General features: G+C 39.8%; 1 protein-coding gene and 2 long non-coding RNA genes across 6 annotated transcripts in view; 1 reads left to right on the forward strand and 2 right to left on the reverse strand.

The window, feature by feature from the left end:
- Nucleotides 1–23,701, forward strand: part of LACC1 (laccase domain containing 1) — a 47,397-nt gene that overhangs the window by 1,581 nt on the left and 22,115 nt on the right. The window contains exon 1 of one of the 3 annotated variants that reach the window (XM_035322386.1): nt 19,947–20,079. The exons of 1 other annotated variant lie outside the window; for it this stretch is intronic. The gene's annotated coding sequence lies outside the window, so the exon portion shown is untranslated. Of the gene's footprint in view, nt 1–19,946; nt 20,097–23,701 lie in introns of those variants that run through there. One more of the 3 variants, XM_035322401.1, reaches the window with a different exon arrangement.
- On the reverse strand, nt 9,372–11,671 carry LOC118164745. The gene is made up of 2 exons (XR_004749647.1): nt 9,978–11,671; nt 9,372–9,627 (listed from the first exon to the last, which is right to left on the reverse strand). It is a non-coding gene; the product is annotated as an uncharacterized LOC118164745 (long non-coding RNA).
- Nucleotides 12,419–19,810, reverse strand: LOC118164753. Of its 2 annotated transcripts, none has more exons than XR_004749652.1 (2): nt 19,549–19,810; nt 12,419–13,163 (listed from the first exon to the last, which is right to left on the reverse strand). It is a non-coding gene; the product is annotated as an uncharacterized LOC118164753 (long non-coding RNA). The 2 variants fall into 2 exon arrangements; XR_004749653.1 differs by lacking the exon at nt 19,549–19,810 and adding an exon at nt 13,914–13,973.

Consider the following 23,701-nt stretch of genomic DNA (forward strand, 5'->3'; position numbering starts at 1 on the left):
GGTGGGAAGGGGGCTTGGGCTCAGCTTTCCTTCAGGAAAGGGGCAGCTGGCGAGGGCAGAGCATCCCTGCTCAGGGCACTGGTGGCAATAAGCAGTTCCCAAAATCCAAGCTGCTCCTAGAGGTGCCGCCTAACATCTCCGTGGAGCAGACTTAGCCAAGGCCTTTGGGGCTGAATTTCATCCCTGACAAGGGGTGTTTGCGAGTGAACTCTTCGTGCTGCTTGGGAAAAGCCTGTTCTTCTCCTGGCCTGAGCTGCCATGGTAGGCTGCTGGAAGCGGCCCCATTGCGCTGGAGAGATGGCCGTGATTTAGTGCTGGAGAAAGCCTTTCTATGCCCATTTATAACAGGTTTCAGCACACTTCTGGGTGACGATTAGTTGGTAAGTGAAAAGTGGCTGTGGCTGAAAGGTGGAAACTAACATCAGATATTAAATATTGCACGCGGCAGCTATGATTTCTAGTAGTAGGAAGAAAAATCTGCAGCCTCTCCTTTTTTCACAGTACTTCTTTCACCAAAGTGGCACTGAATTACATCCACAGGTATTGGGCTAATTGTGTATGCTCACCAGCCCATCATTTGGGGTTTACCAGCGCTTATGCAACAGAAGCAATTTCCACACCACTGGGCTCATCTGATTTAAACGACACTGGCTTGTGTTGCCTCCATGAGTAGCTTTTTTCCCCTGGCTGGCAGGGTTAGTGTCACAGCTTCAGTTTGAGAAGTGACAACAAATAATACTGACACAAATTATACCAAGCAATGCAAGGGCATACACGTAGAGGACAAAACACAGGAACTAAGGCACTACTTTAGGTAAGTGTTAACTACCTCTGCTGTGGAGCAGGAGCCACTCTTTGCCCAGCTGTGCAGATGTGGATTACTTATTTCTTCATGTGTTTTTGTTTGTTTGTTTGTTTGTTTGTTTTTTCTTTCTTTTGCTTTACAGTGGTGATACAGATAGCTATATAAAGGAAAAAATGCTGGAGGCATTTCTGTTAGATGTAGCCCTGACAAAAGTAAGACGTAATTATAACTTGGGCATCCTATTCCATACTATTCACAGTAAAACACATCTATTTAGTCCTTTAAAGCACAGACATTAAGCTCATTCATTCTTAAGCAACTGCCTACTTTTAAAAACCTGCAGAAAACTAATGGAGAAGTTCATACACAACTCATATTTATGCACAATTTACACGCACAATTTACACCTTTAGTATAAATTGGTTTGGGAAATGAAGGACTAGTTAATAAATCACATCACTTCCAGTGTCTGAATATATTTCTTAAGTTTGTTGCATTTATCTGCATTGAATTTTCTTCTTTCTAACACTCAATGTCGTTGTACTTAGAAACACACACATGTACAACAATGGAAAGAAAAAAAATAAAGCATTTTAAGCAAACTCCTCTTGACTGTTGTGTAAGCGTTGGCTGACATAAAATAGAGGTAAAAATATCTCTGCTGATACTGGTCCTGTTTAACATACCTGACTGAGGTGTCAGAACTTGATAAAGTCGTGTCATTAAGGCAGTTTAGGTTGTCCCCTTCTCCTGTCCCCTAGAACTGTCTGGATGAGCGCAGGCACCCAAACACACTCACGTGTGTGCGTGCACAAATCTGCAGAAGCAGGTGGTGTCTGTTCTGTGCGATTTTTACCAACACAGGCTCCTTGCCTCGTGTATTTGCTATTTGTAGGTCAGTATACTGCCAGGTCCCAGACAAGATCTCACTTTGTTTGGTTCTGAATAGCTCTCGTGAAGTTGCTGGCTTGACCCTGGAGACTTTACAGTCTAATTTTTAATAACTGAAGGATTTTTATTATTATTATTTTAAAAAGACACATTTCAGCTGTCTCGTAAGCATGCATTATAACCAAAGACTTCAATAGGAGCTGCACAGACATATCTGAGAGCACAATTAGGCCCTCTGGACCTTTTAAAGCTTCAAAAAATAGTCATGTGTAATTCCTTCTTCTGTGGATACTGCAAGCTTTAAGAGAATTTCTGAAAGCTGTAAATTCCTATTTATCCACTAAGAGGCTCACAGGCAATCTTCCCCTAATGGAAATAGAACTGTAAAGCCGAAACATTAATATACACAATATGATACATTACGCAGGGACAGACTAACCCGAGCCAATGGGAGGGCTGTGCTGCCGTGCCGTTACAGAGCCATAGCCAAACGGGTGAGTGGAGCCTGCTCACTGGGTTCGGTATCTGATTTATATCGGCACTCTCAAGAAGGAAAAGAAAAGAGAGAAAATTAAAAAAAAAAAAAAAATAGACAACATACGACCTTTGAATCCCTCATCTGCATTGGCTGGCAGCTGTTATTGGCTAAGGGGAGAGCACCGGTTGGTCTAAATACAAGCCAGCTATTCTTCAATAACGACGCTGTTAATATGCAAATCTCACTGCTCCGTCTACTGTAATCTCCCTCCGCTGATTGGCTTCTGTGATGCAAAAATTCAGGTTATTAGTTGGCAGACAAAATACACTCTTCAGGTTCCCCTTTAAGATGAAGCGTTATAAAGCCTGGAGAATATACATGCTGGAGACAAACAACAACAAAGCAAGACAAAAAGAAGCAAAGAAAATGGGATTAGAAACATGATAAAAGGGGGAGTTGTGCATTTAAAAATACTCCTGATTCTCTTTCTTCTTTCTAGCTTTCTCTTGGGACTTTTGTCAGTTACTATATATAGGCCATTTTTGTTCTTTTTTTTTTTCAACCTTTCCGTCTTACAGATGAGGGTGTGCTTGAGTTCATGGCAACAGACTTTAATTTGTATCAAAAATGTGATTTTTGTACTAGAAGACATTTGTGTGTCTGCCCTCATGGGCCAGCTTTGCTGGCCTGCCCATAGAGCGTTAGGAAGAAGTACATCACTGTGCATTGGCATGTATCTTGGTATCCAAAAGGTGGATGGTGCAATTGAATGCGAGGCAGTCTACAGTCCACCTCTTTAAAATCCATTCCAAAAAAACAACCACCAATATCAGCACCTGTATTGACATATTTTTCACAAAAGGCCAGACTTGGCCAACCATGAACCTTTCACCAAGGACCTGTTCGACAAGACAAGGGGAACACTCATGCCAACTGAACTGTCAAGCATTTCATTTTCCATCAGAAAATATGGCGTATATTCCAGTATGGCATACAAGAGTGAGATCTGTTCTCTGTTGTACGGTATAGAAATTAAACACTTCCATCGACTCTGGTCGTGTAAATTCTGAGAACTTTCAGAGATGGGTTGGGCTTGGGGATCTCCAAAGCTGACCTGCAGCCACACTCTTCCCCCCTCTTTGCTTTTGCTTTGTAGATCTTCCCTCGTTCTTGCAATCCACTTCTCCTGACACATAGCACCTGACAGGCTGCATTGTCTTCAGTGCGGTACAGATGCGTCCAGCTCTCCCCCTTCCTTCTCTGAAGTGACAGATGAGATTAACCTATTAGTTTCTCAGATCTATGTATCTGCACTGAAATCACGGCCCCAGTGAAATCAAAACAAATTTGGTCATTGATTTTGTAACAGCCCTGGTTTTCCTTTGCAGGACTGGCAGCAAAGCATTTTGGAGGACTGGACATTGATTCTAATTTCCAGAGGAGAGGAAGAAGTCCGGCTACTGCTAGTGTACAACACATGACCCTTCTCTTTCCTCAGGCATTTTGCCAAGGGGAAAGGGCTGTGGGCTCAGCTCAGAGGAGACTTCCCCCACAGGGCTTTTGATTAATTTGCCATGAAAATAGGAGTTGTGTATATATATATGGAGAGAGAGCCATAGATACCAAGCCTGCTGCAGGTCAAGTAGCATTTGGACAACACTCTCAGACACATGGTCTGATTTTTATTTTTATTTTTTCTCTGTGTGTGTGGTCCTTTAGGGACCCAGGAGTTGGACTCGATTCCAACTCGGATATTCTATAATTCTATGACTCTGTGCCATGGAGCTGCTTTCCTTTTCTGTCTCACATATTTCAGATGCAGAGATCATGGAAATAGCATAAGCAGAAATGCAGGCAGGTATCTGAAACTAAAGGTTAGAAGGAAAAGGTTTTGACAAGAACCACACAGGTTCTGCCTGAGCTTCCCACAGTAAAGGTCAAACAATAAGCTTCACACAAATTAATAGCACTTCAGCTACTGTAAAGGAACTTTAATATTTCAGTTTCAGTAGAAAGCCTGAAAAATGTATAATGCAATTCATTTATTTTTCTGCGTGTTTTTGTTGTTGTTGTTATTATATTTTTATTTTTCTGAGTGCTTTTTCTTTTTCTTTCCCGAGTGGTATGACCATTTCTTTCCAATATATATTAGGATCCTCATTTAATAAATAATAATAAAGCTAGTTAGTAATTAACTCTTAATTGTGCTCTCCCTGGTATTGCTCTAGGGGGAAAAAAAGGGTCCACATGCTTCAGCAGGCAGAGCTACAAACACATCCAACCAGATAATTGACACAGCCGTTGAGCCAGCACAGTGTTAACTCTCTTTTAAGCTTCCTCAAATCATCTAGCTTTAGAAACCATGTAACTTAATTGGATTGCTACAGACCTGACAGTTCCCCACGTACTGTACGCTAACGGATTGCATCGTTACTGTATGATTGGATGCATAAGCTACTGCTGTCAGCTCTGAGACCCGTTAGGCACCGTCACCAGCTCATCTTTCATCTTCCGATCGCCATCACAAAGTGAAAACAACAATGTTCCCCCCTAATAATCTGGAAAATTTAATTTGGGGAAATTTAAAACAACCACCCTCCAGAACCAGAAGATGTAGGCCTAGCCTCTCATCCGCAGGCACATAGGTAATTCTCCATCACGTTCCCAGTCCTGCTGAAACTCCAGTTAATTCAAGGAGACTCATCAAAAGAACAATCAAAAGAATAAAAGAATCAAAATACTTTATCACAAGAATTACTTAGATGAGGAAAGTCTGCTGAACAAGGCCTTTCTAATCCCAAAGGGGAAAATATGAGGGCAATTTACAAGGCAACACTATCTTTGCTCACTAAACACAGTTAGAGAGACAGGGTGGATAACAGAAGCTAATAAGCAGCTTGACAAATTCCAAAATGCAATTTCGGTTTCCACCTTAATGAAGCAAAAGCTAATAATATCTGTAAATTGGAGATGTCCTCGAGGCACAAGTGACAGGTAGGTGCCAAATTGTCATCGAAAGCCTGTGAGGACTAGATACATCTCTGCCGTTGGCGTCAGCGCACACCCCCTCACTTCAAAGACCTTTTGAAATAGAAGACTGGTGTGTTAGCCTTTATACTGTCTCTTTCCTGCTCGTTTCCTGAACACCCATTGCACTTCAGCCCTATTGTGCTTGTTTTGTAACATAGGCTTTGCTTCATTCAGAAGGCACCCAAAGCAGATGCATTTTTTGTTATTAACCCTTACAGAGGCTACCTAGACATTGTTGCTGTTGGGGAGGGGGGGGTTACAGCACTGAAAGCACCAAGGTTTTCCCACATTAACATCAGTAAATGCTGAGTTAAGCTGCCAGTGATCATTTTGTAACAAGTGTCTGCTTTTCAGCAACACCATGTGCAATTTTCAAAAGAGCCAAAGGTACATATTCTGAAAGAACCCATTCCAGGTGGCTAGTCCTAATGTGTTTTGTGCATATTTCGTTCATTTATTTATTTACTTGTTTATTTATTTATATTAGTAGAGAACATGGCTTTTTTTTATCAGTCAAAACCAACAGCTACTCAGAAAATGACGTTGCCTTTTCCAAACACTCTTCTCTGAGGGCAATATTACCATTGTTTCAGCAAAACCCCTTCTTCTTTTTGCCTTAGATGGTCCTTGTGCAGACCTAGTGGATAGGCTGCTAAAGAAATATTTATCCCAAGCTATAGCATTTTTTAAATTAAAGACTCAATCTGATCTAACTTGTTTGTAAAGACCTTCCTGAGGTAGATGAGCAAATCCCTCCGCTGTTCTTTGTCATATCCATATCACTACATAAAGTTTCCACAAGCCATCAACTATTGATACAGTCTATCCAAAAAGGCTGCAAACCTTCATCAAACAACCCTTAAATTAAGCAACTCTCACCCCCAACGTTGCAATTATGTGTGGTAAATAGCCCAGAAGAAGAAGAGCTCCTGATTTTATCCTACTTAGTTTAGTGATCACTAAAATGCAGCCACATCTGGGTGGCTCTTCAACAATGCCCAACGGTGCTATATAGCATGATGATCGTGAATGGAAAATAAAGACTAATGTATTCAGCTGAAACCGCAACTGAAATTTACATAGGCAGAATATAATTACCTGAACTGGCATCTTGCCAGGACACTGGGGTTAACATTATTACTCCTACAATACTCCTATTTATGGGCAATATGGAAAAAAAAAGTAACAACAGGATTTTTTAATTGAACCAGTGTGAACCCAAATACAGTAGGTTGCAGACCAATTAAAATTGACAGGCCAGTGAAGCAGATACACATAACACACAGATAAATATAGAAAATCCAAATTGTTCTCTTTTTCTTTGTCTTCTCTTGATGTATTTTCCACTGGATATTTCATTTCATTTTCTTAATCTTTTGATGCCAGGAAACTATCATTGACTGGAAACACTTACTAGCTTTTAGCAGACAGTTTTCATAACTTAAAATAAAGATGGAAAAATATATCCTGTTAAATGTTTCAGCATTGCATTTCTTTCCTTTTCTACTGCACACAGTATTAAAATTACATTGGCTGTGCAGCAGGAGATTAGAAAGAGCAACTGCTTTTAACCTTTAATAGTACATGATGCTGAAGCCACTAAATCTGTCTTCGGAGCACACACACTGTACACACTACCAATTGGAAACTTGTGGCCAACTGACAAACAAGCAGACTGATCCCCTATCAAAAATGTTGCAGAGGTTAACTCTTGTAAAGCAAAGCTAATTTCTTTTTTTCTTCTTCTTGTTGTTAAAAAAAAAAAAAAAAAAAAAAAAAAAAAAAAAGCTTAAAATGGCATAAAATATATTACCCTGTTTAATCCTGGCTCTGCAGTCTTTACTCACCTGAGTATCTATTTCTTTGTCAAGTCAAACCACACAAACACCCACTGAGGTCAGTGTGACTCCTGGGGAATAAATATTCCCTATCTGACAGAGGTTTTGTGAGGCATACTTCTTTGGTGTTCGGAAGCACTCTGAGAGCCCCAGATAACAGCTGCTATATGTTGTAAGAAAGTAGTACTATTCATATTCAACAGAAGAGCTACACCATGTTCATAACTGACCATTGACTGATTTTTTTTCCAAAGTCATTGGGTTTGGAGATATGCCTCAAAGCAAATCTGTTATTTAACAGAATAGAGAAAGTAAAGAAACATCATGGTATTTTTAAGAGCAAGGCAGAAGAAAGCTCCCTTGGGCTGTATCCTATTGACCTCTAGTTCCATTATTGTTTCTAAAATGTTTTTCCATTTAAGGCATTGCCACTGCATCCTTCCCAGGAAGGCCTGGGAAAGGATATCAAGTGAGGTCTCTACTAAGCATGTAAGTAACATCTCTAAAAATGGAGGGTTGATTTATCTTTTACTGGCAACCAGGTTTAAGGGGGGAAAATCCCTCCAGGCTTTGGATATGAATCTTCTATAATATAATAAATGGTGCCATCTACTGGTTCTCTTCGGCTTTTGATCAGTGTCAGGGTCTGATTGTACGGTACAGCTACTCTACTGCAAGTAGCATTAAAACACCAAAGAAATCAAGCCAGCATCACTGTAGCTAGCATACTTCCTGACAATGGATCTTGGAATGATTTACAGGGGTTTCCGTAAAGCAAACAAGTCCAAAATGAAATAAGAGCAGTAGGAGAAAGAAAAATGACAAGATGCAAGCAAGGAAGAGAAGCATTCACGTCTGCATTCCAGCAGACGTGAAACTGGATGAAGGGTCGATATTGAAGACAGATTTAGCCGAGATTGAGCTAAACTGAACCAGACGCAGGCATCCCATTGGACAAATCAGTAAGGAGACTCCTCAGAGACAGGAGGAGAGCTTCTTCAATCCCTCCTAATTAATTTTCTTTTGGAAAAAGAACAGCCGATCATGCTGTTTTTTTCCTTCCACCCACTCCAGATTCTACTATTAAACAAGGAAGAAAATGTAACCAGTGCTGACAGAAGAAATATACACACAGACATAGAAGTTATAGGTCAATTTCTTTCTCAGAGCTCAATATTTTTCCCCATTTACACCAGGAATGAGAATTGACTCTCTGACTTATGCGTCAGAGAGATACATGAACACTGTCACACACTGTCATGTTTTTAACTAAAAAAGTATAGGTTTAGATTGGATGTAAGGAAGAAATTATTCATTCAGAGGGTGGTGAGGCCCTGGCACAGGCTGCCCAGAGAAGCTGTGGATGCCCATCCCTGGAGGTGTTCAAGGCCAGGCTGGATGGGGCTTTGGGCAACCTGGTCTGGTGGGAGGTGTCCCTGCCCATGGCAGGGGGGTTGGAACCAGATGATCCCTCCCAACCCAAGCCACGCTATGATTCCATGATTCTACTCTTCCTATTTCTACTCTTCTACTCTTTCTATGATTCCTATGATTCTACTCTTAGTTAAACTAAGTAATCTTAGAGGGCTAAACATGTATCACTGAGTAAGGGAACTGCTACAGAATACTCTTTATTTATCGTTACTTTTAATTTATCTAGGTAATTTGTTTGAAAAAGCAAAATCAGCTGTAGAGCTATTTTAGTCCTATTTCCTAAGAAAAAGAGACTAGTGCAATCACAGCATCTGGCAAAGGGGAAGCAGTATCAAAAATGCACAATTTTGTCAAGTGCTTCATGAAAAGCATAGTGGCTTTTAGTACTTCAGGGAAAAGCACAAGGGGAAGCTCTTTTCAGGCATCAGACAACCCTGCCAGATGCAAATCCACAGAAGGTATTCTTCAGTTTGGCTCCTCATAAAATACTTGCATGTCATGATAGTCTTCACCTGCTAAGAAGCAGATAAGCAGGACTGGAAGGAAGTGTAGATTATCAGGGCTTTCGTTGCTGCAAATGTAACCCACATCAGAGCAAATTGCAGCTTTGGGGGCTTCAGTTTCATCTCCTATCAATGGAGACCCTGCTTATCTGTGTCTTGTGGAGTGCTTTTAGTCTTTAAAAGTACAAAAGATCATGGACAGCGTGCCCTGACATTGATGTAGATTTCTCCATGCCTGAATGAGGAGTGCAAAATGAGTCAGCAGCTCTCAGAGCATAGCCCATCTCCACCCCTAGAACCTAAGTTAGGTGTTGGAGTTGTGCTGGAAAAGACTGGGAGCTCTAGAGTTGCTGTGGAAAGCCCTTTAAATGAGCTGGAAAGTAAAATCATTATGCTTTGAAGGGGGAATAAATTCTGTTTTTATTCTGCCACGTTTTTCATAAAGATTCTTTCAAATAGGTCCCATGGGTCCCTGTATTCCCCAAGCTTCTGGGATATTTTTTCATTTAGCTGCACAGTATTTATCTCCAATGAAATGGCCTTCAGCCCTTTCAGACCTGAGGATCCTTTAGGCTAACAGAGCAGAGATTTCCTTTTCTCAGCAACCTTAATAGATCCCTTACAAGTAATCCATGGGCCCTCAAAAACCTACGTAAAACAAGTTGAAAACTATTGCCACGCTTGTAGTCAGAACTTTCAAAAGGATGTAACTGAGGGCCACGAAGAGGTTATGTCAATAATAAATGGCATGTACTTTGTGCATGCAGACCCAATCTAATGGAAGGTAATGTTTCCATATCGATAGGAGAAGTGTATGTGCACAAACATTTTCTTCTTATTTCATTTAGTTTACCCAGTAGCTAATGGGCTGATAACGCAGACATGAAGTTCTATAGATCTGGTATCCCACTGGATAAAGGGTCAGTTTTGTAGTAGACTTTTACCAGCCTTCCTTGGGGTTCTTCATCAGTCTCATTTTAAAACTTAATGATTTTAACCTAATGAAGATGATATTCAGCACATTGGTCCCTCCCACCATGCAGGGCAGTTTCTGACACAGTATGGGTGTGAAAGAGTAAGGGTTCTCTTTTTGGCACCAACTCTCATGTTCTGTCTTAAAAAGATCTCAACTAGTCTGTGGTGGTCTCTTGAACAGTGTTAAGTTTTAAGAGAAGAGGGCCAGCCTCAATAAGAAAGGCAAGACTTCCATTCTTCAGCTCCTATAACAAGTTTCAGGACAATGTGTGACACTGGAGAAATTGACTGCAGCTGCTGTGCATGAAATCCAAGGCTTCCAGTTCAATTCTTGGCTCCAGGAACAGGCAGGAAGCAAGCACGAGTCTAGGCAGCAGATGGAGACATTGCTAATTGGTCTCTTTTGATGTTGGGCCATCCGCTAACAGATACCTCACGCTTCTCTCTTAGTCGTGATTTGCCATGTCAAAGAGCTACAGATACGGAAATGATAACAAAGAAAGTAAAAACAGCAATCACTTCAGTGCAGACAATCATTTATCCTCCACTGTGCCAAAGAAATTAATTGCAGAACTTTGTGAGGCAGCTTGAACTCACAGATGCATGCAAGTGATTCATCCTTCTTACAGTGTCAGGTGGCAAAGTTGTTGTTACATGAGTGCCGTCATTTCTGATGCATTTTTGCTGCTTTCTTTAAAAGCTTGGTGAGCATTACAAAATAAAAGCAGAATGGCTTACAGTACATGGGAGAAACACACCAGGGGAAACCTAATATGAGAGCAGCGGTTCTTAAACAAGGGTTCAGTATTTGTGTGTGTGACATAAGTTTTATTGAAAGAGTAGGATTCACAACCAGAATTAGGAACAAAAGGCTGTAGTTGCAACTGGAAGGGAATTCAGGAACACATTGGAACCAGTGAAGAAGTCTGGGAACTGTTCCATTAAACTGTTCCAGTTTAAATAGTGGCATCAGATTGCAACCTTTCTTATGTAGAAGTGCTACTCTCACACTTACTTCTTCTCTAGAGATTACTGGCTACAAATCTTAGTATTTTTTGTGTTAACAGTTGTGGCTTTGTGTTCTGCAATGTCCTTGCCATATTTTACATGCTCTGGGACAGTAAACAATTGTGATTATATTGCTCTGGGGGAGGAACTGTATCAGAGATTCTGTGTCCCTCTCATTTTTGAGCATAGTTGCCAAGTTCTCTGTCTTTTAAGGATTTTTTTGTTGTTGTTAATTTTTAAAATTAAAATGAAAGGAAATTAAACTGCTACACTCATTACAAATCAGCCATTTACAATACAGTAAAATAACCAAAATGATTCTGAATGGAAGGGACATAAAATGTCTTCTTAAGTGACCAGTGTCTAAAAAGCTCTCTACATGGATCTGTTTAATTGCCTCAGCAGGAAAAATGTCACCCTCTAGAGGGACAAGTTCCATTCTTTGTTGGTGTAGACATATATTTCTAGATACAGGAGGTCATGAGGCCAATTCAGTAGAGTCCCTCAACAGAAAAGGTAATTTAAAATTTAAGAGCAACTGTTTTGCCCTAGCTTTTCTGAATGTCACCACTTTTAATCCTGGCAAACACATTGAAGAAAGTCTGCTTACTGTGGTATTTTTGATAGTAAGTGACCAGACAGATAGGAGTAACCAGACACCTATCTGGTGATTAAAGTAAACGTAAGATTCGATACAACACATTATAATAAACATCAAGGACAAGCCTATGGTGCTATTACTAATGTGGTGCTATTGCACATATTCCTTCACTATCACTGTAATCCTCTAGGATGGCACCATAGTAAGATAATATTTAGAGGGGAAGATTCACATCTGCCACCTAATATAAACCCAGTGACCTTAGATTTGTTCTCAGTATTCTGCAGAAGATACAAGCAACAACATAAGGAGTTGCAGAGTCCTTTGATGGTGTAGCTTTCAGAAACTTTCTCATGTTCCAACTGCTACATGGATTGCTTTCCTGCATACATTTTCCATCCCTTCTAACTTAAGAAGAATTCTTTATGGATGCTCATGGAACAAGTGAATACTAAAAGCCTAAAACTAAGAGACCCATCTCCACCCTCTACAGTCAGGCTAAGCTTTGAGCAAATACAAGCACCCCAAGCAAACCAAAACAATAATTTTGTTGCATCCATAGAATTGTCTTGTTTTACATCTTGTTTTACCTTCTCCAGATCACCAGCTAAAGTCATCTTTCTGTGTGCTCTCTGTTAGCTGAGAGACAGTTTTACAACTTCCTCACCAGCTCATCCGATTTGTGCCATCAATGCACTTGCAACATCAGTGCAATTTCTAAGCCCTGAACACATTGACAAGCTCAACAGAGCTTAGTTATTTAATATCTGCATGTTTAGGCCTCCACTACAGATGGTGGAAAGAGACAAGCACCTCCATGTGGCTTTTAGTTACCAAAAATAAGTGGCTAAGATATACTGAGTGAAAATAGTGGTCTTATTTACACCAGACACCCAGATATTCCATGCCTAGAAATTAGGAATTTGCATCCGTGCCATATTTTAGCTGAAAGAGCCTCATTAGATTTCATTAGTCCAACTGAAAGTAGATCAGTTGGTTCCCTCTACAGTAAATGGAAAAAGAATGAGTCCCATCCCCAGGGTGATTCATGCTACCTGGGACCATCATCAGTATTAGTATGCACATGACTAGTATTTTTTCTCAGTCCAAGAAGTCTAGATGACTAGCTTAAATCATCTAATATTTAGATATTAATTATTAGACAAGACAAATAGAATTGTCCCACAGTGATGTCTCTCCATAGAGAGACATCACTGTGGGACAATTCTGTTTTCCTAGAGCATTTCATCAAAATCTTATTTGAGGAGAGGATAAATCATCTTTTTAAGGTACTTGTCTTTTGCACAGGAAATCTAGCCTACTTGTTTAGATGTTTGGTGTGGTTAAGGTTAGGCAAGAAGAGTCACACAGAGATTTAGCAAGCTTCTCCACAAGTGGTCCCCTGCCTTGCTGCGCATTTCTCTACTAAAAGTCTCTTTTCCGTTCTGGTGAGGGAAACTGATCAGCTAATACAACATCCAAGTGCAGGCTGTGGAGAGAGATGGTTTGCAGATAAATTACTTGGAAATCCACCACTGAAGAACTGCATTAGTGTATCTACTAAGGAACATCATTCCCAGTTGGTGTTTATTAGGCACATCTACAAAAGGAAGAGAATTAACAGCCATGAAACAGACCATTCACTTTCATGACCACTAAATCCCTACTGAAAAGTGCTCCCACTTGGCTATTGATTCAGCCTAATTGTTAGGTTAAACAAACATGTCATGAACTCCATCCTAGAGATGACTGTCATACATGAGCGAGGAAGAGATAAAGGGAGTATGCATTTCATGCTAACAATTTGGACTCAATAGCCAAAATTTCACTTTTGTTACCTCTAGCAAGGATACCTCATTTTCCGTTCAGGAGAGAAAAAAAAAATCTCAACAAGTGTATTTCCAATCAAACATACCATCAGAATTCTCTGCTTTTGTATTGCACATTTCTAAACTCTAATTTTAGTAAACTAGCACGTGTTTTCTGTTAACAGATCTTCTCTTTCTCATTTATACTTAACCTTTTATACATCATTAATTAAAGTTGTTAGCATCACAATATGTCTGCTCTTCATGCATTCCATTGCTTCTAAAAACAATGTTGCAATGCTGTTTTTCTTATCTGCTGCTCTTTTATTCTTTTCTGACAGCTTTTTTGTTGTCCGTTTCCCAATGTACATTCTTTTCCACACTTACATATTAAAAGCAAACATTATTATACTAAATGGTATCAGAAAATTAAAGCATCTGGGAAATACACTAATGAAAGTTCAGAACTGCCTTTGTACAAGAAAATTAGCACTCTTGATGGTCTAATAAGCATGGTTAAGAATGTCTCTGATGGCAATAACCTGAAAAGTAGACAAAATCCCCTGTGTCATCAGCTACTAATATGATATAATGCCAAGAAAAAGAAAAAGAAAAAGAAAAAGAAAAAGAAAAATAGAAGAAGAAGTAAGCATTGATGGAAAATAAATAATTAAATAAATAAGCAAACATCACAAAGCCACTCAAATGGAAAGCAAGCCATTTGCAGATGCCCGGGCAACAGGAAGGTAAAGTGAATTTGATTCAGTTATAAAAGTGATGACTAAACTAGCTTCCTTTTTTCAACTTCATGCTTATTAAAGTGAGTGGAGTTAGATTAAATAAAATCTGCAGCAAATAAGCAACTGAACTATTAGTTCCTACTTTTCCCCCCCCCCCCCCCCAAAAAAAAAAAAAAAAAGAGCTTTGAAATGGTTAATTAATATGCTTTTGAAAATGCAGTAAGTATGTTCTGTAGCTGCTTTTTAGGTATAATTCTTAAGAACAGAAGGAATCAAACCCACCAAAACATTGTGATTGCTACTATAAAAACTGAGGTGTCGTGGTGATTGTAATGAGTTACTTTTGATGTCATACTTTGATTCCTCTGTGAATTGTGAGGTGTTTCTTTGTTGTTTTATGAGTGCTAATTGCTGCAGAGCTTTGTTAAATCATTGCTATGCTGTGTTTTTTTTTAGCAGCAGGATGGATACTTGAATAATTACAAAGGAGTAGTTCATTAAAATGGGTTTGGCTATAAAAATTAGATTTTCCAGCAATTCAGTGAGGGTGTGTGTAGAGCCATGCAAATAGCTGTTGAAAAAAGTTCATTTCCTACATTTCAAATCTTTTGTGCATACAGCTTCTCTCAGAGGTAGGACAGGAAATGATAATAATTGCACAGGACTGACTTTCTTCTCCACATGCTACTGTAAGAATCCTGATATTATTCAAAGTCCTGCTACACAATGCCTCTGCTATTACAGGTAACTCACCAGAACTCAAATTCTGTTCCCTGCCTGTAAAAAAGAGATCTCAAGTGTGTTAGGGGTGTAGGAACTGAAGAACAGCAGGGTCTGAATACCACTGAAGAGCAGAATAAAGTTTTAAATGAGAAACTCTCACTTTGGACTTTCAAGCAATTTCTTTTCTGGTACAGAAAATGGCAAAATGTTGGGTCCCATGATGGTTGAATATACTTATGCCATTAGGTCACACAACAAAGGAGTACCTGCAGTGCTGAGCCGCAACAGGATCTAGGTGCTACCTTGAAAACTACCATACTCGTCACATTAAATAAGTTAGCAGCGACTGCACCCTGTGAAGAAGCATTACAGGTGCCATGAGGACAATAAAGAAGTTTCATGGTTAAACTGAACATGTAAACCAAACAAATCTCACTGCTTGGTTTAAATAAAATAAAATAAAACAATTAAAAAGAAAAAAAAATACAAAAAAGAATTAAACAACAACAAAAAGTTATCTAGTGAGATTCTACTGATATCCATAGGGTCAGCAACAGGATTGATACTTTAGATCTTTTGCACAGATCTCTTATCTTATCAGTGTCTTATTACGTCAAGTAATAAGACACTGACAGTGACAGTTGTCTGTGATTCCCCAGTGCCTGGAGCAAGATGAGATTATCTGCAGACGGTGGAGGTTTATTCAGACAGGAACCTCACGTTCCACTATGGGCTCTGTAGTATGAAATGAACACAGGCCGACGTAGTAACTGTTCTCCCTTCCCCAATTTCTTTCACTTCCTCTCATTGCAACCTGTGTTTTTTACCTATATTTCCAATTTCATCCTCATGTTCAGGAACCACTCACCGTATTTCTGGTCATTAGGTACTAATTTTAAAAGTCTAGGTAAAAAAGAACTAGATTAGAAATTCTCTCTGATGCAAGCATTATTGGCAGCTGGGATGGTTCACGTGGCTGGGATGCTAAAGATCTTTAGTTAAAATTTCTTTTGGGAAGAGGTGACAGTAGTGAATGATGTGGCGGTAGCACTGCGAAGACACTCCTAGCTGGCGTGTATATTCTAATCATTCAATGCTAATTACCAATGTGCTAAAACATAAAAGACAACAAGTACAGCAGAAGGGAAAAACGAAGTCTTTATAAACCATATCAGAATTATTTCTTATGGCTTGTCTGTGGTAGGAGGCAGAATGCAGGAAGCAATTGTCTTGCCATGGGAGAATTCAATCTCAGAAATGTAGCGTGGAGGTCACACAACTTATTAAAGTTTCTAAAATTATGCCTTGTGATCCTTTAACACAGAAAGTATTACTGCTCTCAGTACAGGGTAACTCAATTATGGGTCTCACTGCGATGGATAGAGCTGTATTAATTCCTGGCCTTGAGTCGGCGAGGGATAACTGGAGATGATAGATGGGATTTAAGTCATATAATTTTAATTATCTACCAGGGGGTTAGATCTAGTTGCCCTGGACTTCTTCTGCAGGCAACAGAGGGAAACAGGCAGTGCTAGAAGGCAAGTCATGACACCTATCTTAGAGCCTGAGGCTGCTTCATCTCATCTCATCTCATGTTAGTTATCCAAAAGTTGGATCTCTTCCCATCCAAATTCTTTTCACAGTCAATGCAAGGGGCAAGGCACCACCAGAGTGTGAGTTATTACATTTCAATAGGTGTCTAAAAGAGGCAAGGTGAATCCCCTCTACAGTAACTGATGCTGCAAAATGGCTAAATTCCCACAGCTGATGAAAATTGTGAGAGAAGTTGATTGGGGAAAAGAAGATAGAAAAAGGCAAATGAAAAATGAGAGGCCTATAACACAAACTAAAAAGGTGCTGAAAAAGCAAAGAGTACTCCACCAAGAAGGAGGAAATCTTTAGCTAAAAGCCTGCTCTGGTTCACTGGCAAATGGAAATAGATGTTAGAACCAGCCACCCACTGCTCCCCAGCGTAACATATGGAAGAGGTCTATCAAATGCAATAAATAAATGAGAAGCTTAAAGCCCAGGAAATCAATAGGGAGAGCTAGAGAATTACAAAGAAAAATATATGGTCAGCAGTAAGACAAGAAAGGGCAAAAAGAAGAAACATTGACCATTTACTAATAATGCTGTTATTGGCTTAAGGAGCTTGGATACATCTTAGCTAACTTTAGACATCAAAAGAATATAGTTATTACATCTGAACTAGTGACCCATCACTCCCTTTACACTCAGACGGCAGAAACAAGAATGTTGGGGACATGATTCATGTCATCCTAATCCAATCATGTAAAACACTTCAGATGAAATCCCCCCTTAGAAGTGCTTTTTCTCCGTGACTATAAAGGAAGATCCAACAGATGCAATTGAGAAAAAACTTGAGATACCCAAGCTCTTCTCCACTGAAATGATTGCTTGGCTTCCCAAATATATTAATTAACCTAACACAGATGCATTAGCAATTAAAGAAGCCTAAGCAATGGTATGAACTCATAATTTGATAGAGACAGTAATATTTTAGTAGAGATGCACAAAAGGTAGATAGAGCACAATGTTCCAGTCCTTTACTAGCTGTGATAGACATGACAAAACCCGTGGGTAAAATGTTAATCATAGATAACGGTTTAAATAAAATGAAATAAAACAAGTCAACTGAGGAGGTGTAAATTTTATATTAGTTGGTGTAAATTTTATATTAACGTTATAATGTTAGGATTCAATAGATTAGAATTCTGTGTCAATATTAAAAAATAGAAAGGTGATTAAAATGGATAACTAGATGCTGGTTAGCCTGAAAGAAACCATCCACCAAAAAGCCCCTGCTAAAGTTCAATCGTTTACTCCAAAGTGCATAGGCATAAAATAAAAACATTTTAATAGGGGTAAGCAACAGAATGCCTGTGCTGGTTCTGGGCTTATCTCATAAAAGATAGGCATTTAATTGAATCTTTTAAATTAAGGGTAGTTGCACTCCATCCTTTTGTAGTGAATAAAGCCAGACCTTGCCACAGGGCACACAAGAACTGAATCAGCTGCAGGATGCCTTTCTCTCGTCAAGTGTATAGGGAGCCTCAAGCGATGACATTCATACCTCATGTTTAAGCTTTCCAGAACACTGACCTTGAGACAGAAATGCAGTTTCAGGCCAAAAGATTCAGCCCAAAAGATTAGGCAGGGTTATTTAAGAAGCCTGGAAACATGTGTTTATAATATGTTGTAAATCCATAACTACCAGCCATAGGCAGTTTTAGTCAGCTGTAAATTTTTTTAGGGCACCTAATCTTTTTGAAATGCATTTTTCAGGAAACAGCAGGGAGCCAACGGCCTTAAACAGAACGGTTTTAAGAAGAAAGTGACCTAGGGAAAAGTTTGTAGAAGATTGCTTTTAGCACAGAAAAAAAAACATATTAATGTTTTTTAAGGAAAAAAAGATGAAGTACATATATTTATAGTGAATTTTGCCTTATAACTCAGATTAGAACAGAAGGTCTGGGGAAATTTGCCCAACTCTTCTTTTATAACCAGACCAATAATTAAGTATAAAACCAATCCTCCATCTGTTGTTTTCAGAAGTAGAAGTTAGAATACTCATCATCAGCCTTTCATTCTACTTTTTGAGAGATAAAATAGCATTTAGGAGTATTTCCAATGTTCTGTAAAAATATTAACTAATCCCACTTTAAATATTGATCTACAAAATCGCACCAAGCGCGAAAGGTGCCTTCACTTTGTAAAAATACATTTCTCCACTAGAGGGAACTATTAGACCTGCTTGCTGGGGGGAAGGCTACATTTCAAATCGACGGTGCTAATTCCACTTCAGAAAAGTGTTCGTAACTTCACTGAAAACGCTGTGATTTATTACATTGATGCACTGTAATGTGCGGGTGATAGCAAACACCGAAGCTTTTGAGTGGCAGCTAGTCAATAAGCACTGAATACGTGGTATATGATATCTAAATAAAAAGAGAGATTATGAAGCTTGATTCTCTTGGAAAGTTTAGAGATTTTACTGAAATATGTAAAGCTAGTCTATGGTAAATGAAAAGATACTACAGAATGCAGAAGCACTTATGTAATTTCCTAACATGGGAAAGCCCTCTGTTCAACACAGAGCACTGTCCTCTGCTCATTATTTTGGAAACCCATTTTCAACTAGAAGTGTATTTAGTGACACAATAAAACTGTCTCCTCTGTTAATTCCTTCTTTCCTCCAGATTGTGGAATCCGCAGTGGAAGTATCCTTCTTGGAAGGGCTAGAGAGGGTAGAGATTTTGTTTGTTGATCTTTCTTTGGCCTTTGTAGTTTGTGGTTTGTGTGTTTGCTTCTTTTTTTTTTTTTTTTTTTTTTTTTCATTTTGATAGGTTGCTACATGTTGCTTCCTCTAAGTGCTGGAAAAAGCCAAGTGAAAGAATTGAGCTTAGTGCTTCCAACTGGGCTGTGTTTTTGCTACAGCCACATTTCTGGGGAAGTTTGTTGCAGTGCCTCTGAACAACTTCCTGCCTCCTGCAAAGCAGACAATTAAAAGACAACTATTTCAGCACTTCTTGGAATTCTTCAAGAAGTCACTGCCTCAACATGACTCAGAGCTACATGCTGCAGCTGCAAATATGATCCTTTTAACGAAGGAGCAAATAATTACTTTGATAAAGATATATCCATGCATTTTGAAAACCAGGTAAGAGTTCTTAAAGCTTCTTTTCACCCTTACATTGATGTATGGTGCAGTCACAATTCTTCCCCTGAAGCTTCACGTATGAACCCCAGCAGAAGAGCAGGCATTACATACTGTCACAGGCTCTTGCACATGGCACTCTGAAAATGTGTCCTCTGTTTTGATGACCAAAGTAAATTCTGCACCAGAGGCAAAGCCACATAACACTGGTGTCTGTCTCCAGGCCATCTTCCCTTTTCTGTTGTTTCCTGAATGTAGCCTTGATGGGAACTTGATGATCTTAGCAGGTAATTTTCGTATTTTCTAATACACTTCCTCTGCTTCAGCACCAGAGGTTGTTGCTGGGTCACGTGAAAGGGTTTCATATGGAGTGTCAGCTTACAGCATGGGGAAATCCTTCCCTTTAGCACCCATCCACACACATTCCTGCATCATGTGACATGAGCAAAAAAAGAAGGCTGCATTATTTCCCTGCTGAGCGTGGAGTTTCCGTGATATTTTTCTACCTGTTTACATTATATCGTTGGAATCAATCACCAGTTTCCTCAAACTTTTGCTAAGTGGCAGGTAGGACTCATCGGTTGGTAAGTATTCCCACACTCTTATTAACATGCTTGTTGCTGCTTGCTGTTTGTTTTGCTCTTCAGAGTGGGCAGTCACTCCTCTTCCTTCTGCCTGCCTAGCACCAAGGCCCAAAGTTCCCGTCTTAGCCCCACACCCATCCTCAGAAATGATTGATATGGGTTTGGTGGCATGCTTCTGCACTGGGAGCTCAGAGAGCCTTATGTGAAGAGCACAAAGTGCATTCACTGAGCTATTCCCCGAAAATCATAAATCATTCTCCTACTGTCTGTGTCTGCTCATTAAGGGGAAAAATGCCCTGAGATCAAGCTACTACTGTTCAACGTCACTGTACCAAGAAAAATCTGCCTCAACAGGCTTCCAGGGTTTGCTGGAATTAGAAACTTTTATAGAAAGCTGCATATATTTCCTTTTTCATATCTTGTATAGAATGCTGATAGTTTAGAGTAGACAGTAATTTTTATTTCTCTGTTTCTGTTGATTTTTTTCCCTGATGAGTTTTCTCCTGGTGAAGCAGAATTCACTAGTAAAATGTTTTACTTGCTAATGTTTGCCTTGCTAATTTTTATTATCTACCTCTTAAATATTACAATTCTAAATTTGAAATGCTGTACATGGGAAAATCTGTAAATACCGTGCAATACAAAGTTCTGTTTAATCAGAAGTGTGCCAAATGCATGTCATCCTGTAAAAACTTATTCTTAGCACACTAAACAACCAAATGCAGATTTCAGCTGTACTCAGTGACTAAACTTGTACATGTTTGGTGAAGGCAGAGGACAAAGCTTCAAAGAGAAGAAATGAAATGTGCTTAGGTGTCAAGGTAGTTGAATTAAACACACAAATAGTATGTTTATGTGGGATAAGAGCCCTCAACTGGCATTTAACTGGGATGGTGATGCGGGATGACATTAGCAGTTGGAGCTTATATCCTCTAACAAATTATTTCAGAGAGGGAACAGACTTTTTGCAACATGGTAGCTTTCATACTACACAACTTCTGTATTTAAGAGTTCATACCCTGTGTGGTTGGAAAAGCATAAGTAAAACAGAGTAAGGACTGACTAATGTTCCCACAAACAATTGTCAAAGAAGCTCCAACACATAAGGGGGTATTCACGCTATGACTGCAGATATATTTATTAGGACCAATACTAGTATTTTTGATATGGAATATAAGAAAAATTTAGTTCCAGTATGATTTGTTAATGACACCAAAATGAGAGAACAGTTGTACACAGCATAGACATACACAGCAAAATAAAATGCTTGAATTTTATCTGTATTTTGTGGCAAGAAAACTGAGAAACACATTTGATAGCTGAGATACCTTAAAAATATTAAGCACCCCAGTAAACAAGAGCATGAGCTTTCTTGGGAAGAAGAGAGTCAAAAGGAGTATTAGAAACTTCAGGGTCTGGATGATAGGAAAGTCTGTGTAGAGGGGAACCTTTTCTCTGCATAGAGCTAACAGGAGGATTACACACTTCATGTGTTCACCTTTGTTAAATGATTCTAAACCAGTTAAAAAGATGTGCAAATAAGCATGGAAGTTTCAGTGAGATAGTGAAATTTACTGAGAATAGGTTAAAAAAAATAACACAACTACAAAAAAAAAAAAAGTTAAATGTATGCTTAAGTTATTTATTTTGATATTAGTGAAATTGTTGAAAGTGTGTTGATACAGAGAAACTGCCTATAACACAGAGAAATAACACTGAAAGTTTTTCTTGGCCAAAAAGAAAAATAAGGTGTGATATTTTTGTTAAGTTATAAGGTTTCAATTGTTGTCTAGAGTTGTTTTAAACTGGTAGTAAAGCACAATGTCAAACTGTGACATTATAACCATGTTAACACAATAGTAATATCTCAATTTTTTCATCTAGAGTCATTTCTGGAAGATATGCATGAATCCAATGTTAGCTGTTTTGCTGTGTGTAGGGAAGACAGTTGCTATCGTTTCAGTAATGTGCAGCATACATGACCAGACGAAGTTCTGTTGGTGCTTTCTGGACGGTCTTACAAGCAATGAACGTCTGAGTCACATCAGAACAGAAAGGTAACTAAGATTAGGGGTAAATTCTCAGATGTCTCATCTTTGTCTTCATTTAAAATAAATCAGATTAAAAAGTTTTAACCAGTCAGATTATTCCTATCACATTACAGTTAGTATAGCATAGGATATTGATGGTTTTGTTTCTACAGTATTGTGTTAAGGAAAGTAGCCTGTTTCATAAAATCATAGAATGGCTTGTGTTGGAAGGGACCTTAAAGATTACCTAGTTCCTTCCAGCCCCCCTGCCATGAGTAGGGATGCCACCCACTAGATCAGGTTGCCCAGGGCCTCATCCAGCCTGGTCTTGAACACCTCATCACTGGTCTCCACCTGGACATGTAGCCATTGGCCACCACTTCCTGGGTGCAGTCTTCAAGCCACTTCCTTACCCACTGAATGGTCCACCCTTCAAATCATCTCCAATCTGGAGAACAGGATGTCATGTGGGACTATGTCAAAGGCCTTACAGAAGTCCAGGTAGATGACATTGGTCAGTTTTCCCTTGTCAACTGATGCAGTCACTCTGCCATAGAAGGCCACCAGATTGGTCAGACGTGATTTGTCCTTGGTGAAGCCGTGCTGGCTGTCTCGTATCCCCTCCTTGTCCTGCATGTGCCTTAACATTGCTTCCAGGAGGAAATGTGATCTTCCCAGGCACCGAGGTGAGGATCACTGGTCAGCAGTTCCCTGGGACCTCCTTTTGACCCTTTTTAAAAATGGGAGTGATGTTTCCCTTTTTCCAGTCACCAGGAACTTCACCTGCCTGCCAAGACTTTTCAAATAGGCTCTTAGCTTGCAGTGGGAGGGGCTTTGATGCCCCAAGCAAACCTTGCCCAGAGGTTCCGTGACTCAAGATGTGGGAAGCCTGATTAGCAGCAAAGACTGAGGCCAAGAGGTTGCTGAGTACCTCAGCTTTCTCCATGTCTGTTGTTACCAGCTCTCCCCTCTCACCCATCAGAGGGGGAACACTCTTCTTGTCCCTTCTTTTCTGGACAATGAACCATGAGAATCCCTTCTTGTTACTCTTTGCATCCCTCACCAAGCTCAGTTCCATCCATGCCTTGGCTTTCTTGCCCCCATCCCTGCACACCCAGACACCATCCCTGTGCTCTTCCCAGGCCACGTGTCCCTGCTTTCCCTGCCTGTGCATTTCCTTCTTGTGCCTCAGTCTGACCAGCAGCTCCTGGCTCAGCCATCCCAGCTCTCTGCCCTCCCTGCCCAATTTCTTTCACAAGGGGGTGAGGAGTTCTTGTGCTCTAAGGAAAACATCCTTAAACAGCTGCCAGCTCTGCTCAGCTCCTTTGTCCCTAAGGATAGTGTTCCAGAGGATCCCATCCACTAGGTCTTCAAACAGCTGAATGTTCGCTCTTTGGAAGTTCAGGGTCCTAACTCTCAGGCAGGGCATGGTCACTGCAGCCCAGATTGTCTCCAGTCTTAACCTCTTTAACGAGTTCGTTCACACTGGTGAGCACCAGGCCCAGCAACGCTTCTCCTCTGGTTGGGTTGTCTCATACCTGAACCAGGAAGTTATCCTCAATGCACTCCGGGAAT

This window comes from Oxyura jamaicensis, chromosome 1 (assembly GCF_011077185.1).
Source record: "Oxyura jamaicensis isolate SHBP4307 breed ruddy duck chromosome 1, BPBGC_Ojam_1.0, whole genome shotgun sequence".
Classification (NCBI taxonomy): domain Eukaryota; kingdom Metazoa; phylum Chordata; class Aves; order Anseriformes; family Anatidae; genus Oxyura; species Oxyura jamaicensis.